Raw genomic sequence first — 7,699 nt, 5'->3', positions numbered from 1 at the left:
GGGACCGCGCCACGCACCAAAAGAGACATCCAGAGAAAGTGGCACGACCTCCAGGCAAAGGTGAAGTCAATCAGAGCCAAGAACCGCGAGCGGGCCGAGCGTACTGGCGCCGGCACTCCCATTCATTCAATACCCTACAGTGAATGGGAGGAGAAGGTGCTTGCAATACTGCACCCGCAGAGCCTGGAAGGAATAGCTGAGGATTGGAGGCTGGTAAGTACAACCCAATGACCACAATCGCAATGCCAAGTACTGCCTTACACAACTGCTAAGATACTCCACCTAGGCCCCACACCATGCATGTGGAGCACACAGTCATCCAAATGTGTGAATGCCAGGGCTAAAATGCATCCACCATGATCACCGACAAACGGAGCAACCACCATTTACAGGGTCACATGTGGCTAAGCAGCCAACACCCAACTTCCAACAGGCCCCCTTGACCCACATCTGAGCAAGATGGAGTCCTTCCACCATGTGCTAGCAATGCAACCCTCCTCACCAAACTCACAGGTAGATAGCCATCTTCACAGGGAGGGGTGTACCTGTTTGAGGGGCCAGCACTACAACTCCCAACAGGTCCCCTTGACCCACAGCTGAGCAAGATGGAGTCCCTCCACCATGTGCTAGCAAAGCAACCCCCCTCAACAAACTCACAGGTAGGTAGCCATCTTCACAGGGAGGGATGTACCTGTTTGAGGGGGCAGCACTACAACTCCCAACAGGCCCCCTTCACCCACAGCTGAGCAAGATGGATTCCCTCCACCATGTGCTAGCAAAGCAACCCCCCATACCAAACTCACAGGTAGGTAACCATCTTCACAGGGAGTAGTGTACCTGGTTGAGGGGCCAGCACTACAACTCCCAACAGGCCCCCTTGACCTGCAACACTGTAGCAAGAAGTACCACACACCATCCTAGAAGTGTCAGGATCAAAACCAGAAAACAACCCGTAAACAGGTAAGTACCCAGTCCCTGCAGACTGCAAATTTCTGTGTACAACCAAGAACCATTTGACCACATAAGGAGCCACCACTATTTGAATGTGGGACACATCCACTAGCCATGTTACCTCTGCACACATCCGAGTACATGGAAATGCCATCTGGGAAATGGTGGCAGCACACAGAACACATGTAGTAGAAGGTCAGTACACCATGTCTAACAGGACATACAGCCACCATCAATGGCCATGTGTGCACGGATACCAGGCCCCAGTATGCGCCGTTGAAGCCTGGCACATAACTCTTTGGAGGCCTACAACATGAAATAAGCCAGACATGCATCAGATGACAGCGACTCTCCCATGTACAATAGTAACCCAGGGTATTCTGAGCCGTTTGTACACATGTCCATGTTCGCGTTGTATTGCCACATCAACAATGAGGACATGACCATGCAATTAAACAATACCTAGGTGTCCCATAGTAAAGTACCACAGTATGACACCTAGCCAAGTGGCGTATGCCACCCTACCCCCTCATGATGCCCAGTACTGTGTACCACAACAATGTGATGAGTTCGTCAATCTTGTGCTGCATGACATGACATCCCAATTGTCACAACAACCAACCTGTGCAGTTCACATCAGTGACTCTCTATCCTTTGTACAACGGGTGATCGTGAACTGGCAGGAAATGTCAGCAACCTGCAACACCAGGCACCCCCCTCAGACCATGGACTCTCCGGTGCAGATGACCTTGATGCTTCGGATGCTGTGGATAAAGCCGGTACACCAGTGTCGCCAGTGCCTTCACGGTCCCAGGACATTGCTGTCACCACCACCTTGACCACAACACCAACAGTGGCCCCTGCCGTCGGGACCTGTACTGCCACTACCACCACCACCATCACTGCAACAAGTCTTCCCTGTGCCACTCTCCCAGACCCATTGGACAATGAAACCCCCTCCACATCCCAGGAGAGCAGGGAGAGTGTCCGGGCTAGGACCCAGGGGAGGCAACAGGTCTCAGACAGGAGGGCAGGTGCAAGGTAAGTGGCCAGCAAGACCCACCCAATCGTGGTACCGAGGCCCTGGATGCCATCAACGGGGTCATGGAGGTATATGAGCTTGCACAGGCACAGGCACGCAAAGATGCACTGGAGCACCGGCAGCTGTTGAGGTCCATCGACAACAGGATGGCACAACTGGTGGACCTCATGGGGCAGCAAGCAGCGGCTCGGAGGGACCAGCCTGCAGGCCATATACCACCTCTCCCTCCCCCAGTGGCCTGCAGGATATCATTCCACAAACATCCCCTGAGGCTAAAGAGAGGGATGTGTCTCCTGAGCAAGCTGCCCCACAGCGGTCCCCCCTCCGGCCAAAATACAGAGGGGACGTCCGAGGAAACAGCCAGGTGAAACCAATGGCAAAGCACCAGCCAGCCGCCAGACGAGGAACCAGCGCTGACTTCACCATACCCTGAGCCTGTGATTCACTCTGCTGACTATCCTCCCCCACACCGCCAGGCCATGGCATATATCTGGTGTACTGGGTTCCCACAACAATGTGGGTTCTACACGATGTTCTAATCCGTCATGACTTTCAACTTGCTGATCCCCACACACCCATCTTGTAAATATGCACTCCCCCAACACTGCCACCATTGTAAATAAACACCTTTGAAACACTCATGTCCATGTGTACTCCATGTTCTTATCACAGGGTGTACAATGATGTAAACGTTACCATGTCCAAGGAGCAATGCCTGTCTGTACTCATGGTGAATATGAAGCGACCTAGGGAGAACAAGAGAACAACATACACATGTCAGGAGACTGCATCACAGCCATCACACCACACCGCACTTCACGGCTGTGCTATCTACCCACTCCACAATTTGCACCAGTCACAACATACCCATTCTTGAGCCGTGCATGACTACCATGTCCCACACACATTGGCATCCAGCACGGAGCCAACTACAGGCAGCACTCACATCACACATCCAGACATCATCACCAACCACCCCGCCCGCATACCATGTCAACACCGTACGTTGACACCCACCATCAAGGGAAGTAGCGCTCAATGAGCTGACGTCTCTGGTCCACACCTTCCTCCTCTCCACTATCATCATCACTGGACACGGGCGGGTTAGCATGCGGAGCCACTTGTTGGTCTGCAGGGTCCAGGATCAGGGGGATCCCCTTGCGCAGGGCCAGGTTGTGGAGCATGCAGCAGGCGACCACGATTTTGCAGACCTTTGCGGGTGAGTAAGGCAGAGTCCCTCCGGTCTTGTCCAGTCAGCGAAACCTTGACTTCAGCAGCCTGAATGTGCGCTCCACCACTCGACGTGGCTTGCCATGTGCCACATTATATCGCTGTTTGCCTGGGGTAGTGGGATTCTGTATTGGGCTCAACAACCATGGGCGGTTCGGATACGCAGAGTCACCTATGGGAGAGTTGGACAGGCACATCCAACATTACCACTGTGGTGGGGGTCAGCAGGGCACACATACAACACAGTGGTTGACACTTCCAACTCACCAACAAGCCAGGCACGTTCCGGATACAGATTCGCCATCAGTTGGGGCACAATGCTGCTCCGCAGGATGTTGGAGTCAGGTGCAGAACCTGGAAATCTGGCACACCCATGCAAGATGATCTGATCGCACTGGCACACCACTTGCACATTGATGGAGTGGTAATGCTTGCGATTACGATAAATGTGTCCACAAGCCTGTGGTGGAACCAGACCAATATGTGTGCCATCAATGGCACCCACCACATGTGGAATCCGACCCAGAGCGTAGAAATCAGCCTTCACAGCTGGCAATTCCGCTGCCCATGGAAAATGGATATATATTTTTCCTTAAACAGCATCATGGCTGCCAGGACATCACGCAACATGGGTTGGGACATCCCCCCTGCTGTACCAACCGTGTACTGGAATGTGGACTCCTCATCCATGCATGCGCATGAAAGAATACATCCGGGGGGATAAAAAGAAGCAGATAAAAGACCTGAGGCTGGGGAGAAATTTCTCAGGGTCAAAACGTTATTCTTTCACCAGCAAATACATATCAGCGAGAAGCCATCTTCATGTAGTAAATGTAGGAAGAGTTTAATATGTCATTAAGTTTGAGTCTACACCAGAGGGTGCATGTGTTCATCTGGCACTCATTAACCTTCATGGAACATGAGAACAACATCCGTCTCAAAACGAGAGCACAAATGAAAGAATACAGAAGAAAATGACAGCTCGCACCAGCCTGGTCACTAGCACCACTCAACACAACCCTGGTTTGGAAAAAAAGGGACAGTGAGAGTTTAGGTGCTCAGATAACTGGACCTAACCCCAAGCAACATTTCCTGTAGATATAGGTGATGAGAAAGATGCCCAGAAATTGAAAAGTATTATACCTGCTGCATACAGTGCTTAAAGTATAGAACTGCGGTGCTGAGCGCTATAAGAAATGAAGTTATTTTCTGTATTGATGCTGTACTCCACTTTCTAAAATGATAAAACCACGCTGGGCTTCCAGTCCATTATAGGTCCTATTTTTGGCCTCTCTTTAGCAGTCAGAGAAAAGCTCAGTTGCTACTACAATCTATGCAGTTAGAGCAGGGCAACAACGAATGAGTGGGGGGAACAGTAGCTAAACATAGACAAATTGTGAAAGGAGTAAAAAAGTTATTTGGGTGCTGGCTTTTCCTGGCGGTCCAAGACCGGGGGATCCGAAAGAGCCTTTTACTGGACAATGTAGGTGGCCTTCGTAGTGGAAAATCAGAAATGTTGTGGTATAATTACTTCTTCATGGACTTGCAGATGGAATGAAGTGGCACCTTCATAGGCTAAGATACCACAAGCTTTCAAGCGTAGACAGGTGTCTCATTTGCTGGCTTCATTTTTATTTTAGTGTTACAACTTCTGCCAAAGTGAAAAGCTTGTGTTGGAATCGGCTCTCTGTGCTTTGTGGATGGGTTGAGACAGGATGTGTGCTTGCAGTGGGCATGCTTAGTGCTGGGTGATGCAGCCTCGTTTTGTTCCACTTCGAGGGTAACACTTGAGGAAAAATGTCGGCTCCAATCTCAGTGGGATAGGACTTAGGCTTGACACTTGTAAGGTTTTTTGTAGAACTGATATTTGGACCACACAGTTACATTTTTGGGAATATGTGTTTGAATGAGCTGTAGGTGACAATGTAGAACACGGAACACACGGATCGGATGCCTGCAGGGTTCATGCTGAGGACCACATTTCTTTTACAGTTTTGCTTGTCATTTAGGCAAAAATGTAATATGTTTTTGTTGGATTCTGTCCTGGTATGTACGTCACACCCAGATATCGGATTCTGTTTCAGTCGTACACTTCAAATCTATGTAATCTTTTTTTGCTGGATTCTTTTGAGGCGTGCACTTGACTCTCATGTGTATAATACTGAGGTGGACAGCATGGGGAATAAGTTCATGTTAGGCTGGGTGGAAATGGATTTCAAGAATAGCTTGAAGTCCCACAGGGTTTCTTGGAGAAACTGAAATTAATCCGGAAAATTATCCAACGTGGGCAGTTAGCATGTGGCAACCAGCATTGATGGTGTGTACTCCAATCTATAACAGCGTGGTTGCACCGATGACCAGCATTGATGGTGTGTAGTCCAATCTATAACAACATGGGTCCACCGATGACCAGCAGTAACGACTGTGTATGTACCGCTGATGAGCCATGGGGAGTTAGCACTTGAGAATGGGCTAGTGGTCATTGCAAAGTGTAATGTAAGAACAGGATGCTCTCCAGCCACAAAATGCAGCCTTAAAATGCACCCATGAAATGCAACCTTGAAATTCTACCTTGAAATGCAGCCTTGAAATACAGCCTTGAAATGCAGCCTCGAAATGCAGCCATGAAATGCAGCCTTGAAACGCAGCCTCGAAATGCAGCCTCGAATCGCAGCCTCGAAATGCAGCCTCGAAATGCAGCCTCGAAATGCAGCCATGAAATGCAACCATGAAATGCAACCTCGAAATGCAGACATGAAATGCAGCATTGAAATACAGCCTTGAAATGCAGCCTTGAAATGCAGCCTTGAAATGCAGCCTTGAAATGCAGACATGAAATGCAGCATTGAAATACAGCCTTGAAATGCAGCCTTGAAATGCAGCCTTGAAATGCAGCCATGAAATGCAGCCTCGAAATGCAGCCTCGAAATGCAGCCTCGAAATGCAGCCATGAAATGCAGCCATGAAATGCAGCCTTGAAAAGCAGCCTTGAAAAGCAGCCTTGAAATGCAGCCTTGAAATGCAGCCTCGAAATGCAGCCTTGAAATGCAGCCATGAAATGCAGCCATGAAATGCAGCCATGAAATGCAGCCTTGAAATGCAGCCTCGAAATGCAGCCTCGAAATGCAACCTCGAAATGCAGCCATGAAATGCAACCATGAAATGCAGCCTCGAAATGCAGCATTGAACTGCAGCCTCAAAATGCAGCCATGAAATGCAGCCATGAAATGCAGCCTTGAAATGCAGCCTCGAAATGCAACCTTGAAATGCAGCCATGAAATGCAGCCTCGAAATGCAGCCTCGAAATGCAGCCTCGAAATGCAGCCATGAAATGCAACCATGAAATGCAGCCTTGAAATGCAGCCTCGAAATGCGGCCTCGAAATGCAACCTTGAAATGCAGCCATGAAATGCAGCCTCGAAATGCAGCCATGAAATGCAGCCATGAAATGCAGCCTTGAAATGCAGCCTCGAAATGCAGCCTCGAAATGCAGCCTCGAAATGCAGCCTTGAAATGCAGCCATGAAATGCAACCATGAAATGCAGCCTTGAAATGCAGCCTCGAAATGCGGCCTTGAAATGCAACCTTGAAATGCAGCCATGAAATGCAGCCTCAAAATGCAGCCATGAAATGCAGCCATGAAATGCAGCCTTGAAATGCAGCCTCGAAATGCAACCTTGAAATGCAGCCTCGAAATGCAGCCATGAAATGCAGCCTTGAAATGCAGCCTCGAAATGCAGCCATGAAATGCAACCATGAAATGCGGCCTCGAAATGCAGCCTCGAAATGCAGCCTCGAAATGCAGCCTCGAAATGCAGCCTTGAAATGCAGCCTTGAAATGCAGCCTTGAAATTCAGCCATGAAATGCAGCCATGAAATGCAGCCTCGAAATGCAGCCTCGAAATGCAGCCTTGAATCGCAGCCTTGAAACGCAGCTTTGAATCGCACCCTTGAAATGCAGCCTTGAAACGCAGCTTTGAATCGCACCCTTGAAATGCAGCCTCGAAATGCAGCCTCGAAATGCAGCCTTGAAACGCAGCCTTGAATCGCAGCCTTGAAACGCAGCTTTGAATCGCACCCTTGAAATGCAGCCTTGAAATGCACCCATGAAATGCAACCCTTGTTTAAACCATGTTTGTTATCTGCACTGCAAAATCCCTCACTCTTTCCCACAACAAGGGGGTCATTGAGCACGTTTCAATCCGGCTTACCACTATGTTTTCCCTGGCGGTAGCAGGTATTGAAATGCAGCTGTATGTCCATCCATCTAAATTAGGTGGGTGGACATGCGGCCAGACCTCCGACGTGCAAAGGGCCATTTGAGGGGCTTGACCACCTGTCGTCAAATCAGCCTGAATCTTAATCAGGCGGGCTGGCCATAATGTTTGTGAGAAGAGAACTCCGTCACCATTGCGACAGAGATCTCTCTCCGCCAACATTTAAATTGGGCACAAAGTGGTGCAAGAGATGTTTGTC

This window comes from Lissotriton vulgaris, chromosome 1_2 (assembly GCF_964263255.1).
Source record: "Lissotriton vulgaris chromosome 1_2, aLisVul1.2, whole genome shotgun sequence".
NCBI lineage: Eukaryota > Metazoa > Chordata > Amphibia > Caudata > Salamandridae > Lissotriton > Lissotriton vulgaris.
The sequence above is the reverse complement of the archived record's forward strand: the minus strand, read 5'-3'. Positions refer to the sequence as shown.